Source organism: Mustelus asterias, unplaced genomic scaffold (assembly GCF_964213995.1).
Source record: "Mustelus asterias unplaced genomic scaffold, sMusAst1.hap1.1 HAP1_SCAFFOLD_483, whole genome shotgun sequence".
NCBI lineage: Eukaryota > Metazoa > Chordata > Chondrichthyes > Carcharhiniformes > Triakidae > Mustelus > Mustelus asterias.
The window spans coordinates 95647-118543 of NW_027590435.1; positions in this window are offsets into that span (position 1 = coordinate 95647).

Below are 22897 nucleotides of genomic sequence, written 5' to 3' on the forward strand. Positions count from 1 at the left end.
GACTCCAAACTGATAGTGGTCACTCCCAGGTGACAGGGGACACTGCTCATTGACAGGGGGCACTCCTCATTGACGGTAGGACAGTCCTCCTTGACAGGGGGAACTTCTCGTTGACAGGGGGCAGTCCTAATTGACATTGGGAATTCTTCATTGACAGGGGGCATACGTGATTGACAGGGGGCACTCCTGATTGACAGCGGTCACTGCTAATTGACACACGGCACTACTCATTGACGGGGTTCACCACTAATTGAAAGGGGTCACTCCTAATTAACAGGGGGGACTCCGAATTGACAGGGTAGGTCCTAATTGACAGTTGGAACTCCTGATCGACAGTGGGCAATTCCCATGGACAGTGGGCACTACGCATTGTCAGGGGGCGCACCTCATTGAGAGGGGGCACTCCTCATTGACAGGGGGCACTCCTCATTGACGGTGGGGCACTCTTCATTGACAGGGGGAACTTCTCGTTGACAGGGGGCACTCCTAATTGACATTGGGAATTCTTCATTGACGGGGGCATACGTGATTGACAGGGGGCACTCCTGATTGACAGCGGGCACTCATAATTGACACAGGACACTACTCATTGAAGGGGGGCACGACTAATTGAAAGGGGTCGCTCCTAATTGACTGGGGCCACTCCTAATTGACAGGAGGAACTCCTAGTTGACAAGGGGCACTCCTAATTGAAAGAGGGCACTCCGGATTGACTGGGGAGACTCGTAATTGACAGTGGCACTCCTGATCGACTGTGATCACTTGTCACAGACAGGGGACACTCCTCATTGACAGGGGGTACACCTCATTGAAACGGGGCACTCCTAATTGGCAGGTGACACTCCTAATTGACACGGAGCGCTCCTAACTGACAGGGGGAGCTCTTAATTGTCAAGGGGCATTCCGTATTGACAGGGGGTGCTCCTAATTAACAGAGGGCACTCCTCAGTGTCAGCGGGGCACTCGAATTGATAGGGGGGAACTCTTAATTTATAGTGGTCACTCCCAGGTGACAGGGGACACTGCTCATTGACAGGGGGCGCTCCTTATTGACGGTGGGGCACTCCTCATTGACAGGGGGCACTCCTCCTTGACGGTGGGGCGTTCCTCATTGACGGTGGGGCACTCCTCATTGACAGGGGGAACTCCTCGTTGACAGGGGGCACTCCTAATTGACATTGGAAATTCTTCATTGACGGGGGCATTCGTGATTGACAGGGGGCACTCCTGATTGACAGCGGGCACTCATAATTGACACAGGACACTACTCATTGACGGGGGGCACTACTAATTGAAAGGGGTCGCTCCTAATTGACTGGGGCCAGTCCTAATTGACAGGGGAACTCCTAGTTGACAAGGGGCAGTCCTAATTGAAAGAGGTCACTCCAGATTGACTGGGGTGACTCCAAATTGACAGGGGCACTCCTGATCGACAGTGAGCACTTCTCATGGACAGGGGGCACTCCTCATTGACAGGGGGGCATCCTCATTGATAGGGGCCTTCTAATGGACAGGGGCACTGCTAATTGACAGCGGGCACTCGTAATTGACATGGGGCTTGAGGAACTCAAGCTTTTGACCACTCCTGCTCAGGAAATCATTCAGAGCCTTACATGAGCTGAAGATTGAGTTTTAGATGTTCAATTGTCCTGACCAATAGTGGACACTTCCCACGGACAGGGGGCGCTACTCATTGACAGGGGGCACACTTCATTGACAGGGGGCACTCCTCATTGACGGTGGGGCACTCTTCATTGACGGGCGGCACTATTCATTGACAGGGGGAACTCCTCTCAGGGGGCACTCCTAATTGACAGGGGGCGCTCCAAATTGACAGGGGGCACTCCTAATTGTCGGGTATCACTACTCATTGACAGTGGTCACACCTCTTTGACGGGGGCACTCTTCATTGACATGGGACACTCCTCATTGACATGGGGCATTCCTCATTGACAGTGGGCAGTCCGTATTGACAGGGGACACTCCTAATTGACAGGGGCCAGTCCTAATTGACAAGGGGCACTCCGAATTGAAAGGAGGCACTCCTAATTGACAAAGGGGAACGCCTCATTGACAGAGGACTCCTCATTGACGGGGGGCACTCCTAATTGACAAGGGGAACTCCTAATTGTCAAGGGAAACTCCTAATTGACAGGGTGCACTCCTAATTGACATGGGGCACTACTATTTGACGGGGGGCCCTGCTAGTTGAAAGGGGTCACTCCAAATTGACAGGGGGAGCTCCTAATTGGCAAGGGGCACTCCTAATTGAAAGAGGGCACTCCTAATAGGCAGGTGAGACTCCTATTTGACAGGGGGCAATTCTAACCGACAGGGGGCACTCCTCGTGGTCAGTGGGTACTTCTCATTGACTGGGGCACTCCTCATTGGCAGGGGGCACTCCTAATTGACATGGAGCGCTCCTAACTGACAGGGGGAGCTCCTAATTCACAGAGAGCACTCCGAATTGATAGTGGACACTCCTCATTGTCAGGGGGGCACTCCTAACTTAAAGGGGGAAACTCCTAATTGACAGTGGTCACTCCCAGGTGACAGGGGGCACTCCTCATTGACAGGGGGCTCTCCTCATTGACGATGGGGCACACCTCATTAATGGTTGGGCTCTCCTCATTGAAGGTGGGGCACTCCTCATTGACAGGGGGAACTCCAATTGACACGGTAGCACTCCTAATTGATAGAGGGCACTCCTCATTGACAGTGGGAAATCCTCGTTGACAATGGGCACTCCTCATTGACGGTGGGGCACTCCTCATTGACAGGGGGGACACATCCTTGACAGGGGGCACTTCTCATTCACAGGGACCACTCCTCATTGTCAGGGGCCACTCCTAATTGACATGGGGCACTCCCGATTGACAGGGGAACTCCTCATTGACAGGGCGCACTGCTAATTGGCAGGGGGCACTCCTAATTGACAGTGGGCCTCCTAATTGACAGGGGGCACTCCTCATTGACAGGGAGCTCTCCTAATTGACAGGGGGCACTCGTAATTGGCACGGGACACTACTCATTGACGGGGGGAGGGGAGGGGGTGCACCACTAATTGAAAGGAGTCACTCCTAATTGACGGGGGGTAGCTCCTAATTGACAAGGGGCAGTCCTACTTGGAAGGAGGCACTTCAAATTGATAGGGGAGACTCTTAATTGACAGGCGGCACTCCTAATCGACAGGGGGTACTCCTCATGGACCGTGGGCACTCCTCATTGACAGGCGGCAATCCTCATTGACAGGGGGGTACTCCTCATTGACATGGCGCACTCTTAACTGACATGGGGCTCTCCTAACTGACATCGGGCACAACTAATTGACAGGGGGCACTCCGTATTGACAAGGGGCAATCCTCATTGACAAGGGGCACTCCTCATTGACAGGGGGCACTTCTACTTGATAGGGGGAATAACTAATTGACAGGGGACCCCTAATTGACAGGGGACACTCCTGATTGAAAGTGGGGCACTCCTCATTGACGGTGGGACACTCCTCATTGACAGGGGGCACTACTAATTGTCAGGGGGCACTCCTAATTGACATGGGGCTCTCCTAATTGACATGCGGAGCTCGTAATTGATAAGGGGCACTCCTAATTGAAAGGCGGGAACTCCTAATTGACAGTGGGCATTCCTAATTGACAAGGCCACTCCTCAATGACAGCGGGCACTCCTCATTGACAGGGGGCACGCCTCATTGAAAGGGGGCACTCCTCTTTGAAAGGGGGCACTCCTCATTGACGGTGGGGCACTCCTCATGACGGGGCTACTCCTCATTGACAAGTGGAACTCCTCATTGTCAGGGGCCTCCTCTTTGGCAGGGGGCACTCTTAATTGACAGGGGGCACTCCTCTTTGACAGGGGGCACTCCTAAATGACACTGGTCACTCCTCGGTGACGGGGGCCACTCGTCATTGACAGGGGGCACTCCGCTTTGATGGTCGGACCCTCCTCATGGATATTGGGGCACTCCTCATTGACGGTGGTGCTCTCCCCATTGACAGGGTGAAGTCTTCATTGACAGGGGGCTCTCCTAATTGACAGGGGTCACTCCTAATTTATTGGGGCCACTCCTAATTGACAGGGGGAGCTTCTAATTGACAAGGCGCTATCCTAATTGACAGGGTGCAGAACTAATGGACAGTGGGCAATCCTCTTTGACAGAGTGCACTCCTCATTAACAGGGGGCACTCCTCATTGACAGGGGACCCTCCGCATTGACAGGGGGCACTCCTCATTGACAGGGGGCACAACTAATTGACATGAGGCGCTCCTCATTGACAGGGGGCACTCCTAATTGACATGGGGATCTCGCAATTGATAAGGGGCACTCCTAATTGAAAGGGGGGCACTCCTAATTGACAGGGGTCACTCCTGATTGACAGGGCCTCTCATCATGGACAGCGGGCACTCCTCATTGACAGGGGGCATTCCTCATTAACATGGGGCAGTCTTCATTGACGGGAGGGGAGGCACCCCTCATGGACACGGGGAACTCCTCATTGACTGGGGGCTGTCCTCATTGAAAGGGGGCACCTCTTTTTCACATGGGACACTCCTCACTGACAGGGGGCACTCATCACTGACGGGGCAATCCTCATTGACGGGGGGGGGGCACTCCTCATTGAAGGGTGGGCACTCCTCATAGACGTGGGGGGAATCCTCATTGACGTTGCGGGCACTACCGATTCACGGGGGTGGGGGGGTACGCCTCATTGACGCTGGCGCACTCCTCATTGACAGGGTGAAGCCTTCATTGCCAGGGGCCTCCCAACTGACAGGGGGAACTCCGAATTGAAAGCGTGCACTCCGAATTGACAGGGCCACTCCTCATTGTCAGCGGGCACTCCTCGTTGTCAGGGGGCACTCCTCATTGACATGGGGCACTCCCGATTGAGGGTGGGGGCTCTCATTGACGGGAGGGCACTCTTCATTGACGGTGGGGCACTCCTCATTGACGGGGGGGGGGGGGCTCCCCTCATTGACACGGGGAACTCCTCATTGACTGGGGGCTGTCCTCATTGAAAGGGGGCACCCCTCATTCACATGGGACACTCCTCACTGACAGGGGGCACTCATCACTGACAGGGGGCAATCCTCACTGACAAGGTGCAATCCTCATTGACAGGGGGGACTCCTCATTGACGGTGGGCAATCCTCATTGACGGTGGGGCAATCCTCATTGACGGGGGGGCAATCGTGATTGACAGGGTGAAATCCTCATTGACAGGGGGCTCTCCTAATTGATAGGGGTCACTCCTAATTGATAGGGGCCACTCCTGATTGACAAGGCGCAATCCTAATTGACAGAGGGCAGACCAAATTAACAAGGGACACTTCTAATGGAAAGGTGGCACACTTCATTGACAGGGGGCACACCTCATTGACAGGCGGCCCTCCTCATTGACAGGGGGCACTCCTCATCGTTATGGGGCCCTCCAATAGACAGGGGGCATTCCAATTGACAGGGGGCACTCCAATTGAAAGGGGGCACTCCAATTGACAGGGGCAGTCCAATCGGCAGGGGGCTCTCCAATTGACAGGGTGTACTCCAATTGAAATGGCGGACTCCTAATTGACAGGGGCCACTCCGAATTGGCAGCGGGCACTTCTAATTGGCAGGGGGCACTGCTAAGTGACAGGTGGTACTCCAAATTGATAGGGGGCACACCAGATTGACAGGGGGAACTTCAAATTGACAGGGGGCACTCCTAATTGGCATCGTCACTCCGAATTGGGAGGGGGCACTCCAAAATGACAGGGAGCACTCCTAATTAACAGGGGGCACTCCTAACATAGTGGGAGCTCCGACCTAACAAGCGGCACTCCTAATTGCAAGGGGGAACTCTTAATTGACAGGGGCCCTGCTAATTGACAGGGTGTACTCCGAATCGACAGTGGGCACTCCTCATTGACGGTGGGGCACTCCTCATTGACCGGGGGAACTCCTCATTGACGGTGGGGCACTCCTCATTGACGGTGGTGCACTCCTCATTGACAGGGTGAAGTCTTCATTGACAGGGGGCTCTCCTAATTGACAGGGGTCACTCCCAATTTACTGCGGCCACTCCGAATTGACAGGTGTCGCTCCTAATTTACTGGGGCCACTCCCAATTGACACGGGGAAGTTTCTAATTGACAAGGCGCTATCCTAGTTGACAGGGGGCACAACTAATTGACATTGGGCACTGCTCATTGACAGGGGGCACTGCTCATTAACAGACGGCACTCCTCATTGACAGGGGGCCTCCTAATTTAGTGGGGGCACTCCTCATTGACAGTGGGATCTCCTAATTGTCAGGGGCACTCCTAATTGAATTGGGGCACTCCTAATTGACATGGGGCTCTCCTAATTGACATGCGGAGCTCGTAATTGATAAGGGGCACTCCTAATTGAAAGGCGGGAACTCCTAATTGACAGGGGGCATTCCTAATTGACAGGGCCAGTCCTCAATGACAGCGGGCACTCCACATTGACAGGGGGCACGCCTCATTGACAGGGGACACTCCTCTTTGAAAGGGGGCACTCCTCATTGACGGTTGGGCACTCCTCATTGACGGTGGGGCACTCCTCATGACGGGGTGGAGGGGTTATTCTCCTCATTGACAAGTGGAACTCCTCAATGACAGGGGCCTCCTCTTTTGGAGGGGGCACTCCTAATTGACAGGGTGTACTCCTCCTTGACAGGGGTCACTCCTAATTGGCACTGGTCACTCCTCGGTGACGGGGGCCACTCGTTATTGACAGGGGGCACTCCGCATTGATGGTCGGGCCCTCCTCATGGATTTTGGGGCACTCCTCATTGACGGTGGTGCTCTCCCCATTGACAGGGTGAAGTCTTCATTGACAGGGGGCTCTCCTAATTGACAGGGGTCACTCCTAATTTATTGGGGCCACTCCTAATTGACAGGGTGAGCTTCTAATTGACAAGGCGCTATCCTAATTGACAGGGTGCAGAACTAATGGACAGTGGGCAATCCTCTTTGACAGGGTGCACTCCTCATTAACAGGGGGCACTCCTCATTAACAGGGGGCACTACTCATTGACAGGGGACACTCCGCATTGACAGGGGGCACTCCTCATTGACAGGGGGCACTCCTAATTGACATGAGGCACTCCTAATTGACATGGGGCACTCCTAATTGACATGGGGATCTCGCAATTGATAAGGGGCACTCCTAATTGACAGGGGTCACTCCTGATTGACAGGGCCTCTCATCATGGACACCGGGCTCTCCTCATTGACAGGGGGCATTCCTCATTGACATGGGGCAGTCTTCATTGACAGGGGGCACTCCTCATTGGAAGGGGGGCACTCCTAATTGACAGGGGATCACTCCTAATTGACAGGGATCTCTCCTAGCTGCCAGGGGGCACTCCTCATTGACAGGGGGCACTCCTCACATGACGGTGGAGGCACTCCTCATTGACGGGGGGGCACTCCTCATTGACGGGGGGGTGCACTCCTCATTGACGTGGGGGGAATCCTCATTCACGTCGCAGGCACTACCGATTCGCCGGAGGGGGGGTACTCCTCATTGACGGTGGCGCATCCTCATTGACAGGGTGAAGCCTTCATTGCCAGGGGCCTCCCAAGTGACTGAGGGAGCTCATAATTGACAGCGTGCACTCCGAACTGACAGGGCGACTCCTCATTGTTAGCGGGCACTCCTCGTTGACAGGGGGCGCTCCTCACTGGCAGGGGGGGCACCCGTAATTTATAGGGGGGTCACTCCAAATTCACAGGGGTCACTCCTAGGTGACAGGGGCACTCCTCATTGAGAGGGGGCACTCCCCATCGACGGTGGGGGCTTTCCTCATTGACGGGAGGGCACTCTTCATTGACGGTGGGGCACTCGTCATTGACGGGAGGGGGGGCACCCCTCATGGACACGGGGAACTCCTCATTGACTGGGGGCTGTCCTCATTGAAACGGGGCACCTCTTATTCACATGGGACACTCCTCACTGACAGGGGGCACTCGTCACTGACGGGGCAATCCTCATTGACGGGGGGGCACTCCTCATTGAAGGGTGGGCACTCCTCATTGACGTGGGGGGAATCTTCATTGACGTTGCGGGCACTACCGATTCACGGGGGTGGGGGGGGGTACGCCTCATTGACGCTGGCGCACTCCTCATTGACAGGGTGAAGCCTTCATTGCCAGGGGCCTCCCAACTGACAGGGGGAACTCCTAATTGAAAGCGTGCACTCCGAATTGACAGGGCCACTCCTCATTGTCAGCGGGCACTCCTCGTTGTCAGGGGGCACTCCTCATTGACATGGGGCACTCCCGATTGAGGGTGGGGGCTCTCCTCATTGACGGGAGGGCACTCTTCATTGACGGTGGGGCACTCCTCATTGACGGGGGGGGGGCTCCCCTCATTGACACGGGGAACTCCTCATTGACTGGGGGCTGTCCTCATTGAAAGGGTGCACCCCTCATTCACATGGGACACTCCTCACTGATAGGGGGCACTCATCACTGACAGGGGGCAATCCTCACTGACAAGGTGCAATCCTCATTGACAGGGGGGACTCCTCATTGACGGTGGGCAATCCTCATTGACGGGGGGGGCAATCGTGATTGACAGGGTGAAGTCCTCATTGACAGGGGGCTCTCCTAATTGATAGGGGTCACTCCTAATTGATAGGGGCCACTCCTAATTGACAAGGCGCAATCCTAATTGACAGAGGGCAGACCAAATTAACAGGGGACACTTCTAATGCAAAGGTGGCACACTTCATTGACAGGGGGCACACCTCATTGACAGGCGGCCCTCCTCATTGACAGGGGGCACTCCTCATCGTTATGGGGCACTCCAATAGACAGGGGGCATTCCAATTGACATGGGGCACTCCAATTGAAAGGGGGCACTCCAATAGACAGGGGCACTCCAATCGGCAGGGGGCTCTCCAATTGACAGGGTGTACTCCAATTGAAATGGCGGACTCCTAATTGACAGGGGCCACTCCGAATTGGCAGCTGGCACTTCTAATTGGCAGTGGGCACTGCTAAGTGACAGGTGATACTCCAATTTGATAGGGAGCACACCAAATTGACAGGGGGAACTTCAAATTGACAGGGGGCACTCCTTATTGGCATCGTCACTCCGAATTGGGAGGGGGCACTCCAAAATGACAGGGAGTACTCCTAATTGACACGGGGCACTCCTAACATAGTGGGAGCTCCTACCTAACAAGCGGCACTCCTAATTGCAAGGGGGAACTCTTAATTGACAGGGGCCCTGCTAATTGACAGGGTGTACTCCTAATCGACAGTGGGCACTCCTCATTGACGGTGGGGCACTCCTCATTGACCGGGGGGACCGCCTCATTGACGGTGGTGCACTCCTCATTGACAGGGTGAAGTCTTCATTGACAGGGGGCTCTCCTAATTGACAGGTGTCGCTCCTAATTTACTGGGGCCACTCCCAATTGACACGGGGAAGTTTCTAATTGACAAGGCGCTATCCTAGTTGACAGGGGGCACAACTAATTGACATTGGGCACTGCTCATTGACAGGGGGCACTGCTCATTAACAGACGGCACTCCTCATTGACAGGGGGCCTCCTAATTTAGTGAGGGCACTCCTCATTGACAGGGGCATCTCCTAATTGTCAGGGGGCATTCCTAATTGAATTGGGGCACTCCTAATTGACATGGGGCTCTCCTAATTGTCATGCGGAGCTCGTAATTGATAAGGGGCACTCCTAATTGAAAGGCGGGAACTCCTAATTAACAGGGGGCATTCCTAATTGACAGGGCCAGTCCTCAATGACAGCGGGCACTCCACATTGACAGGGGGAACGCCTCATTGACAGGGGGCACTCCTCTTTGAAAGGGGGCACTCCTCATTGACGGTTGGGCACTCCTCATTGACGTTGGGGCACTCCTCATGACGGGGTGGGGTATTCTCCTCATTGACAAGTGGAACTCCTCAATGACAGGGGCCTCCTCTTTGGGAGGGGGCACTCCTAATTGACAGGGTGTACTCCTCCTTGACAGGGGTCACTCCTAATTGGCACTGGTCACTCCTCGGTGACGGGGGCCACTCGTCATTGACAGGGGGCACTCCGCATTGATGGTCGGGCCCTCCTCATGGATTTTGGGGCACTCCTCATTGACGGTGGTGCTCTCCCCATTGACAGGGTGAAGTCTTCATTGACAGGGGGCTCTCCTAATTGACAGGGGTAACTCCTAATTTATTGGGGCCACTCCAAATTGACAGGGGGAGCTTCTAATTGACAAGGCGCTATCCTAATTGACAGGGTGCCGAACTAATGGACAGTGGGCAATCCTCTTTGACAGGGTGCACTCCTCATTAACAGGGGGCACTCCTCATTGACAGGGGAGACTCCGCATTGACAGGGGGCACTCCTCATTGAGAGGGGGCACTCCTAATTGACATGAGGCACTCCTAATTGACATGGGGCACTCCTAATTGACATGGGGATCTCGCAATTGATAAGGGGCACTCCTAATTGACAGGAGTCACTCCTGATTGACAGGGCCTCTCATCATGGACACCGGGCACTCCTCATTGACAGGGGGCACTCCTCATTGACATTGGGGCACTGCTCATTGGCGGTTGGGAAACTCCTCATTGACAGTGGGGCTCTCCTTATTGACAAGTGTATCTCCTCATTGACAGCGTCCTCCTCATTGACAGGGGGCACTCCTAATTGGCATCGTCACTCCGAATTGGGAGAGGGCACTCCCAAATGACAGGGAGCACTCCTAATTGACCGGGGGCACTCCTAACTGACCGTGGGAGCTCCTGCCTATCAAGCGGCACTCCTAATTGCAAAGGGGAACTCTTAATTGACGGGGGCACTGCTAATTGACAGGGTGTACTCCTAATCGACAGGGGGCACTCCTCATTGACAGGGTGCACTCCTCGTAGATTGGGGGCACTCCTCATTGACAGGGGGCCCTCCTCATTGACAGGGGATCTCCGCATTGATGGTGGGGCTCTCCTCATTGATAGGGTGAAGTCTTCATTGACAGGGGGCTCTCCTATTTGACAGGTGTCACTCCTAATTTACTGGGTTCACTCCCAATTGACACGGGGAAGCTACTAATTGACAAGGCGCTATCCTAATTGACAGGGGGCAGAACTAATTGACATTGGGCACTCCTCATTGACAGGGGGCACTGCTCCTTAACAGAGGGCACTCCTCATTGACAGGGGGCACGCCTAATTACATGCGGCACTCCTATTTGATATGGTGAGCTCGTAATTGATATTGGGCACTACTAATTGAAAGGGGACAGTCCTAATTTACAGGGGGCACTCCTAATTGACAGGGCCACTCCTCATGGACAGCGGGCACTCCTCAGTGACAGGGGGCACTTCTCATTGACAGCGGGCACTCTTCATTGACGTTTGGGCACTCCTCATTGACGGTGGGGCACTCCTCATTGACGGGGGGGGGGGGCGCTCTCATCAATTACAAGTGGAACTCCTCATTGACAGGGGCCTCCTAATTTAGTGGGGGCACTCCTCATTGACAGGGGGCACTCCTAATTGTCAGGGGGCTCTCCTAATTGAATTGTGGCACTCCTAATTGACATGGGGCTTTCCTAATTGACATTCGGAGCTCGAAATTGATAAGGGGCACGCCTAATTGAAAGGCGGGCACTCCTAATTGACAGTGGGCATTCCTAATTGACAGGGCCACACCTCAAAGACTGCGGGCACTCCTCATTGACAGGGGGCACGCCTCATTGATAGGGGGCACTCCTCATTGACGTTTGTGCACTCTTCATTGACGGTGAGGCACTCCTCATGACGGGGGGGTACTCCTCAAAGACAAGTGGAACTCCTCATTGACAGGGGCCTCCTAATTTAGTGGGGGCACTCCTCATTGACACGGGGCAGACCTAATTGACAAGTGGAACTCCTCATTGACAGGGACCTCCTCTTTGACATGCGGCACTCCTCATTGACAGGGTGAAGCCTTCATTGTCAGGAGTCTCTCCAAATTGACAGGGGGCACTCCTCTTTGACAGGGGGCACTCCTAATTGACAGAAGTCACTCCTAGGTGACGGGGGCCACTCCTCATTGACAGGGGGCGCTCCACATTAATGGTGGGGATCTCCTTATGGATTTTGGGCACACCTCATTGACGTGGGGGGATCATCATTGACAGGGACGGGGGCAACGGGAATTCCTAATTGCCAGGGGCCGCCCAATTGACAGGGGGCACTCCTAATTGACAGGCCGCACTCCTAATTGACATAGGACACTCCTAATTGACATGGGCACTGTTAATTGTCAGGGGAACTCGTAATTGACATGGATAATTCCTAATTGAAAGGGGGCACTCCTAATTGACAGGGTCCACTCCTATTTGACAGGGCCACTCCTCATTGACGGTGGCGCTCTCCTCATTTACAGGGTGACGTTTTCATTGTCAGTGGGCTTTCCAAATTGGCAGGGGTCACTTCTAATTGAATGGTGCCACTGCTAATTGACAGGAGGAGCTCCTAATTGACAAGGCGCTATCGTATTTGACAGGGGGCAGACCTAATTGACAGGGGGCACTCCCAATTGACAGGGATCACTCCTAGGTGACGGGGGCACTCCTCATTGACAGTGGGCACTCCCCATAGACGGTGCGGGCACTCCTCATTGACGGGGGGGGCACTCTTCATTGACGGTAGGGCACTCCCCATTGACGGGGGGGGGGGGGGGGACACTCCTCATTGACACGGGGAACTCTTCATTGACACGGGGCTGTCCTCATTGATAGGCGGTACTCCTCATTCACATGGGACACTCCTGACTGACAAGGGGCACTGATCATTGACAGGGGCAATCCTCATTGACAACGGGCAATCTTCATTGACAGGGTGCACTCCTCATTGACAGTGGGCCACTCCTCCTTGACGGGGGTGCACTCCTCAGTGACGGGGGGGAATCGTCGTTGCCGGTTGGGGGGTTTACTACTCAAGCACAGGGTGTCACTTCTCATTGACGGTGGGGCAATCCTCATTGACAGGGTGAAGTCCTCATTGACTGGAGGCTCTCCTAATTGAGAGGGGTCACTCCTAATTGATAGGGGCCACTCCTAATTGACAAGGCGCAATCCTAATTGACAGAGGGCAGACCTAATTGACAGGAGGCAGTCCTAATTGACGAGTGGCACACTTCATTGACAGTGAGCACAGCTCATTGACAGGGGGCACTCCTCATTGACAGGGGGCACTCCAATAGACAGGGGGACACCAATTGACAGGGGCACTCCAATTGACAGTGGGCACTCCAATTGACAGGGGGCATGCAGATCGACCGGGGGCACTCCACTTCACAGGGTGTACTCCGATTGACATGAGGGACTCCTTATTGACAGGGGCCACTCCAAATTGGCAGCGGGCACTACGAATTGGCAGGGGGCACTCCTCATTGACAGGGGCACTCCGCATTGCTGGTGGGGCTCTCCTCATGGATGGTGCAGCACTGCTCATCGACGGTGGGGCACTCCTTATTGACGTGCGGGGAATCGTAATTTACGTGGCGGGCACTACTGCTTCACGGGGGGCGGGGGGGGGGGTACACCTCATTGACGGTGGCGCACTCCTCATTGACAGGGTGAAGCCTTCATTGTCAGGAGTCTCTCCAAATTGACAGAGGTCACTCCTAAATGATCGGTGCCACTCCTAATTGACGGGAGGAGCTCCTAATTGACAAGGCGCTATCGTAATTGGCAGGGGGCAGAACTAATTGACAGGGGGCACTCCAAATTGACAGGGGACACTCCTCATTGTCAGGGAGCACTCATCAATGACAGGCGGCACTCCGCATTGACAGGGGTAGCTCCTCATTGACAGGGGGCATCCTTCTTCACAGGGGGCACTCCTCATTGACAGGGGACACTCCTCATTGACAGGGGGCACTCCTAATTGACAGAGGACACTCCTAATTGACAGGGGCACTCCTCGTTGAGAGGGGGAACTCTTCATTGACAAGGGAACTCCTCATTGACAGGGGCGTCCTAATTGACAGGGGCACTCCTTATTTTCTGGGGCCCCTCCTAATTGACAAGAGGAGCTCCTAACTGAAGGGGCACCCCTATATGAAAGGGGGTACTCCTAATTGACAGGGAGACTCGTAATTGACAGGGGACAATCCTAAATGACAGTGGGCACTCCTCATTGAAAGGGGGCACTCCTCATTGACAGGTGGCGCTCCTCATTGACAGGGGGCACTCGTCATTGGCGGGGGCACTCCCCATTGACAGTGGGCACTCCACTAGTCGGGGGGGGGAGGCAATCCAAATGAACGGGGGCACTCCAATCGACACGGGACACTCCAATTGACAGGGTGCACTCCAATTGACATGGGGGACTCCTAATTGATAGGGGGCACTCCTAATTGGCAGCGGGCACTCCCAATTGACAGGGCCAATCCTCATTGACAGCGGGCACACCTCATTGACAGGGGGCACTCCTAATTGGATGGGGGGCACTCCTAATTGACAGGGGGTCACTCCCAATTGATAGGGATCACTCCGATTTGACAGGGGCACGCCTCATTGACAGGGGGCACTCCCCATTGACGGTGCGGGCACTCCTCATTGACCGGGGGGCATTCTTCATTGACGGTGGGGCACTCCTCGTTGACGGGTGGGGCACTCATCATTGACGTGGGGGGAATCGTCATAGACGGGGGGGGAGGGCACTATTCATTCACAGGGTGGCACTCCTCATTGACGGTGGGGCAATCCTCATTGACAGGATGAAGTCCTCATTGACAGGGGGCTCTCCTAATTGACAGGGGTCACTGCAAATTGGTAGGGGCCGCTCCTAGTTTACAATGCGCAATCCTAATTGACAGAGGGCAGACCTATTTGACAGGGGCCACTCCTAATTGACAGGTGGCACACTTCATTGACAGGGGGCACACCTCATTGCCAGGGGGCACTCCTCATTGACAGGGGGCACTCCAATAGACAGGCCAGTCCAATTGACAGGGGACACTCCAATCGACAGGTGTCACTCCAATTGACAGGGTGTACTCCGATTGACATGGGGGACTCCTCATTGACAGGGGCCACTCCGAATTGTCAGTGGGCACTATGAATTGGCAGGGGGAACTGCTAATTGCCAGGGGGCACTGCTAATTGACAGAGGGTACTCCAATTTGACAGGGGCCACACCAATTGGACAGGGGGAACTCCAAATTGACAGGGGGCACTCCTAATTGGCAGCGTCACTCCGAATTGGCAGGGGGCACACCAAAATGACAGGGAGCACTCCCAATTGACAGTGCGCATTCCTAACTGACAGTGGGAGCTCCTATCTCACAAGCGGCACTCCTAATTGCAAGGGGGTACTGTTAAATGACGGGGGGTACTTCTAATTGCCAAGCGGTACTCCTAATCGACATGGGGCACTCCTAATTGACAGGGTGCACTCCTCATTGACAGGGGGCACTCCTCATTGACAGAGCGCACTCCGCATTGATGGTGGGGCTCTCCTCATGGATGAGGCGGCACGGCTCATTGACGGGGTGGTCACTACTGATTCACGGGGTGGGGAGGGGGTCACTCCTCATTGACGGTGGCGCACTACTCATTTACAGGGCGAAGACTTCATTGTCAGGGGGCTCTCCAAATTGACAGGGGTCACTCCTAATTGATCTGTGCAACTCCTAATTGACAGGAGGAGCTCCTAATTGACAACGCGCTATCGTATTTGACAGGGGGCAGAACTAATTGACAGTGGGCACTCCTAATTGACGCGGGACACACCTCATTGACAGCGTACACTCCTCATTGACGGTGGGGCACTCCTGATTGACAGGGAACGCTCCTCATTGACAGGCGGCACTCCTCATTGACAGGCGGCACTCCTCATTGACAGGGGGAACTCCTCATTGACTGGGGGCAATCCTTATTGACAGGGGGCATTCATTATTGACAGGCGGCACCCGTCATTGACAGGGGGAGCTCCTCATTGCCAGGGGGCACTCCTACTTGACAGGGGGCACTCCTCATTGACAGGGATCACTCCTCATTGACGGGCGGCACTCTTCATTGACAGTGGGAACTCCTCATTGACAGGAAGCACTCCTCATTGACAGGCGCCACTCCTCATTGAGTGGGGAACGCCTCATTAACAAGAGGAACTCGTCATTGGTAGTGGGGCACTCCTAATTGACAGGGGGTCTCTTCTAATTGACAGGGGTCACTCCTAGGTGACGGGGACACTCCTCATTGACAGGGGGCACTCCTCATTGACGGTGGGGGCACTTCTCATTGACGGGGGGGCAGTCTTTATTGACGGTGGGGCACTCCTCATTTACAGGGTGAAGTCTTCATTGTCAGGGGGCTCTCCAAATTGACAGCGGTCACTCCGAATTGTTCGGTGCAACGCCTAAATGACAGGAGAACCTCCTAATTGACAAGGCGCCATCGTATTTGACAGGGGGCAGAACTAATTGACAGGGGGCACACCTAACTGACAGGGGACACACCTCATTGACAGGGTACACTCCTCATTGACAGGCGGCACTCCTCCTTGACAGGGGGAAATCCTCATTGAAAGGGGGCACTCCTCATAGCCAGGCGGCACCCCTCATTGACAGGGGGAAGTCCTCATTGACATGGCGCACTCCTCAATGACAGGGGGAATCCTCATTGACATGGGGCAAACCTTATTGACAGTGGACACTCCTCGTTCACAGCGTGCACTCCGAATTGACAGGCGGCACTCCTCAGTGTCAGCGGGGAACTCCTCACTGATTGGGGGCTGTCCTCATTGAAAGGGGGCCCCTCTCATTCACATGGGACACTCCTCACTGACAGGGGGCACTCATCACGACAGGGGGCAATCCTCATTGACAAGGTGCAATCCTCATTGACAGGGGGCTCTCCAAATTGACAGCGGTCACTCCGAATTGTTCGGTGCAACGCCTAAATGACAGGAGAACCTCCTAATTGACAAGGCGCCATCGTATTTAACAGGGGGCAGAACTAATTGACTCCAATTTGACAGGGGCCACACAATTGGCCAGGGGGAACTCCAAATTGACAGGGGGCACTCCTACTTGGCAGCGTCACTCCGAATTGGCAGGGGGCACACCAAAATGACAGGGAGCACTCCCAATTGACAGTGCGCACTCCTAACTGACAGTGGGAGCTCCTATCTCACAAGCGGCACTCCTAATTGCAAGGGGGTACTGTTAAATGACGGGGGGCACTTCTAATTGACAAGCGGTACTCCTGATCGACATGGGGCACTCCTTATTGACAGGGTGCACTCCTCATTGACAGGGGGCACTCCTCATTGACAGAGCGCACTCCGCATTGATGGTGGGGCTCTCCTCATGGATGAGGCGGCACGGCTCATGGACGGGGTGGCCACTACTGATTCACGGGGTGGGGGGGGGGGTACTCCTCATTGACGGTGGCGCACTCCTCATTTACAGGGCGAAGTCTTCATTGTCAGGGGACTCTCCAAATTGACAGGGGTCACTCCTAATTGATCGGTGCAACTCCTAATTGACAGGAGGAGCTCCTAATTGACAACGCGCTATAGTATTTGACAGGGGGCAGAACTAATTGACAGTGGGCACTCCTAATTGACCAGGGACACACCTCATTGACAGCGTACACTCCTCATTGACGGTGGGGCACTCCTGATTGACAGGGAACGCTCCTCATTGACAGGCCGCAATCCACATTGACAGGGGGAACTCCTCATTGACAGGGGGCACTCCTCCTTGACAGGGGGCAATCCTCATTGACAGGGGGCACTCCTCATTGACAGGCGGCACCCGTCATTGACAGGGGGAACTGTTCATTGACACGGGGCTGTCCTCATTGAAAGGCGGTACTCCTCATTCACATGGGACATTCCTGACTGACAAGGGGCACTCGTCATTGGCAGGGGCAATCCTCATTGACAAAGGGCAATCTTCATTGACAGGCTGCACTCCTCATGGACGGTGGGGCACTCCTCATTGACGGGTTTGCACTCCTCATTGACGGGGGGGGGAATCGTCGTAGACGGGTGGGGGGGGGGGTACTACTCAAGCACAAGGTGTCACTTCTCATTGACGGTGGGGCAATCCTCATTGACAGGGTGAAGTCCTCATTGACAGGAAGCTCTCCTAATTGAAAGGGGTCACTCCTAATTGATAGGGGCCACTCCTAATTGACAAGGCGCAATCCTAATTGACAGAGGGCAGACCTAATTGACAGGAGGCAGCCCTAATTGACGATTGGCACAATTCGTTGACAGTGAGCACAGCTCATTGACACGGGGGACTCCTAATTGAGAGGGGCCACTCGTAATTGGCAGCGGGCACTACGAATTGGCAGGGGGACTCCGCACTGCTGGTGGGGCTCTCCTCATGGATGGTGCGGCACTGCTCATTGACGGTGGGGCTTATTGACGTGGGGGCACTACTGCTTCACGTGGGTGGGGGGGGGGGGGGTACTCCTCATTGACGGTGGCGCACTCCTCATTGACATGGTGAAGCCTTCATTGTCTGGGGTCTCTCCAAAGTGACAGGAGTCATTCCTAATTGATCGGTGCCACTCCCAATTGAAAGGAGGAGCTCCTAATTGACAAGGCGCTATCATAATTGGCAGGGGGCTGAACTAATTGACAGGGGGCACTCCTAGTTGACAGGGGACACACCTCATTGACAGGGGCACTCCTCATTGACAGGGAGCACTCATCATTGACAGGCGGCACTCCTCATTGACAGGGGTAGCTCCTCATTGACAGGGGCATCCTTCGTGACAGGGGGCACTCCTCATTGACAGGGGGCACTCCTCATTGACAGGGGGCACTCCTCATTGACAGGGAGCACTCATGATTGACAGGGGGCACTCCTAATTGACAGTGGACACTCCTCATTGACAGGGGGCACTCCTCGTTGAGAGGGGGAACTCCTCATTGAGAAGGGGAACTCCTCATTGACAGGGGCGTCCTAATTGACAGGGGGCACTCCTAATTTTCTGTGGCCACTCCTAATTGACAAGAGGAGCTCCTAACTGAGAAGGGGCACTCCTATATGAAAGGGGGCACTCCTAATTGACAGGGGAGACTCGTAATTGACAGGGGACAATCCTTAATGACAGTGGGCACTCCTCATTGACAGGGGGCACCCCTCATTGACAGGTGGCGCTCCTCATTGACAGGGGGCACTCGTCATTGGCGGGAGGCACTCCAATTGACGGGGGGGGCACTCCAATTGACAGGGGGCACTCCAATGGACGGGGGGGGAGGCCCTCCAAATGAACGGTGGCACTCCAATCGACACGGGACACTCCAATTGACAGGGTGCACTCCAATTGACATGGGGGACTCCGAATTGATAGGGGGCACTCCTAATTGGTAGCGGGCACTCCCAATTGACAGGGCCAATCCTCATTGAAAGCGGGCACACCTCATTGACAAGGAGCACTCCTCATTGGAAGGGGGGCACTCCTAATTGACAGGGGGTCACTCCTAATTGATAGGGATCACTCCGATTTGTCAGGGGCAGCCTCATTGACAGGGGGCACTCCCCATTGACGTTGTGGGCACTCCTCATTGACGGGGGGGCATTCTTCATTGACGGGCGGGGCACTCCTCATTGGCGGGCGGGGCACTCATCATTGACAGGTGGCAATCCTCACTGACACGGGCAATCTTCATTGACAGGGGGCAGTCCGCATTGACGAGGCGGGCACTCCTCATTGACGTGGGGGGTATCGTCATGGACGGGGGGGGGGGGTACTATTCATTCACAGGGTGGTACTCCTAATTGACGCTGGGGCAATCCTCATTGACAGGATGAAGTCCTCTTTGACAGGGGGCTCTCCTATTTGACAGGGTTCACTGCAAATTGGTAGGGGCCACTCCTATTTTACAAGGCGCAATCCTAATTGACAGAGGGCAGACCTAACTGTTAGGGGCCACTCCTAATTGACAGGTGGCACACTTCATTGACAGGGGGCACACCTCATTGACAGGGGGCACTCCTCATTGACAGGGGGCACTTCCATAGACAGGGCAGTCCAATTGACAGGGGTCACTCCAATTGACACGGTGTACTCCGATTGACATGGGGGACTCCTCATTGACAGGGGCCACTCCGAATTGTCAGTGGGCACTACGAATTGGCAGGGGGAACTGCTACTTGCCAGGGGGCACTGCTAATTGACAGGGGGTACTCCAATTTGACAGGGGCCAAACAATTGGACAGGGGGAACTCGAAATTGACAGGGGGCACTCCTAAATGGCAGCGTCACTCCGAATTGGCAGGGGGCACACCAAAATGACAGGGAGCACTCCCAATTGACAGTGCGCACTCCTAACTGACAGTGGGAGCTCCTATCTCACAAGCGGCACTCCTAATTGCAAGGGGGTACTGTTAAATGACGGGGGGCACTTCTAATTGACAGCACCCGTTATTGACAGCGGCACCCGTTATTGACAGGGGGAACTCCTCATTGACACGGGGCTGTCCTCATTGAAAGGCGGTACTCCTCATTCACATGGAGCACTCCTGACTGACAAGGGGCACTGATCATTTACAGGGGCAATCCTCATTGACAAAGGGCAATCTTCATTGACAGGGTGCACTCCTCATTGACGGTGGGCACTCCTCATTGACGGGTTTGCACTCCTCATTGACGGGGGGGGGGGGATTTCGTCGTAGACGGGTGGGGGGGCACTACTCAAGCACAAGGTGTCACTTCTCATTGACGGTGGGGCAATCCTCATTGACAGGGTGAAGTCCTCATTGACAGGAGGCTCTCCTAATTGAGAGGGGTCACTCTTAATTGATAGGGGCCACTCCTAATTGACAAGGCGCAATCCTGATTGACAGAGGGCAGACCTAATTGACAGGAGGCAGTCCTATTTGTCGATTGGCACACTTCATTGACAGTGAGCACAGCTCATTGACACGGGGGACTCCTAATTGAGAGGGGCCACTCGTAATTGGCAGCGGGCACTACGAATTGGCAGGGGGACTCCGCAGTGCTGGTGGGGTTCTCCTCATGGATGGTGCGGCACTGCTCATTGACGGTGGGGCTTATTGAAGTGGGGGCACTACTGCTTCACGGGGGTGGGGGGGGGTACTCCTCACCAATCGACACGTGACACTCCAATTGACAGGGTGCACTCCAATTGACATGGGGACTTCTAATTGATAGGGGGCACTCCTAATTGGCAGCGGGCACTCCTCATTGACAGGGTGCACTCCTCATTGACAGTGGGCACTCCCAATTGACTGGGGACACTCCTAATGTATATGGGGCAATCCTCATTGACGGTGGGATACTCCTCATTGACGGTGGGGCTTTCCTCATTGACGGTGGGGTACTCCTCATTGAAGGGGGCTGGCACTCCTCATTGACGGGGAGGGGGGCACTCCTTATTGACAAGGGGAATTCCTCATTGACAGGGGCCTCCCAATTGACAGGGGGCACTCCTAATTGATAGGGCGCACTCCAAATTGACATGGGACACTCCTAATTGACATGGGGCACTGCGAAGTGTCGGGGGCACTCCTAATTGACATGGGGCACTCCTAATTGTCAGGGGGCACTCCTAATTGACATGGGGAGCTCGTAATTGATATGGGGCACTCCTAATTGACGGGATGCACTCCTAATTGACAGGGCCACTCCTCGTTGGCAGCGGGCACTCCTCATTGACTGGGGGCACTCCTAATTGACAGGAGGAGCTCCTAACTGACAAGGGGCACTCCTATATGAAAGGGGGCACTCCAATTGACGGGGGGGGGGGGGTGTCATTCCAATTGAACCGCGGCAGTCCAATCGACACGGGACACTCCAATTGGCAGCGTGCACTCCAATTGACATGGGGGACTGCTAATTGATAGCGGGCACTCCTAATTGGAAGCGGGCACTCCTCATTTGCCGGGTGCACTCCTTATTGACAGGGGGCACTCCGAATTGACTGGGGGCACTCCTATCTTATATGGGGCACTCCTCATTGACGGTGGGGTACTCCTCATTGACGGTGGGGCTTTCCTCATTGACGGTGGGGCACTCCTCATTGACGGGCGGGGCACTCCTTATTGACAAGGGGAATTCCTCATTGACAGGGGGCTCCCAATTGACAGGGGGCAATCTCAATTTATAGGGGGCACTCCGCATTGACATGGGGTACTCCTAATTGACATGGGGCACTGAGAATTGTCAGGGGGCACTCCTAATTGACATGAGGCACTCCTAATTGACAGGGGGAACTGCTAATTGACAGGGGAGACTCTTAATTGACAGGGGGCAATCCTTATTGAGAGTGGGCACTCCTCATTGACAGGGGGAACTCCTCATTGACAGGGGGCGCTCCTCAGTGACAGGGGGCACTCCAGCTGACGGTGGGGGGGGCACTCCAATTGAACGTGGGCACACCAATCGACACGGGACACTCCAATTGACAGGGTGCACTCCAATTGACATGGGGACTTCTAATTGATAGGGGGCACTCCTAATTGGCAGCGGGCACTCCTCATTGACAGGGTGCACTCCTCATTGACAGTGGGCATTCCGAATTGACTGGGGGCACTCCTAATGTATATGGGGCACTCCTCATTGACGGTGGGGTACTCCTCATTGACGGTGGGGCTTTCCTCATTGACGGTGGGGTACTCCTCATTGAAGGGGGCGGGCACTCCTCATTGACGGGGAGGGGGGGCACTCCTTATTGACAAGGGGAATTCCTCATTGACAGGGGCCTCCCAATTGACAGGGGGCACTCCTAATTGATAGGGCGCACTCCAAATTGACATGGGACACTCCTAATTGACATGGGGCACTGCGAAGTGTCAGGGGGCACTCCTAATTGACATGGGGCACTCCTAATTGTCAGGGGGCACTCCTAATTGACATGGGGAGCTCGTAATTG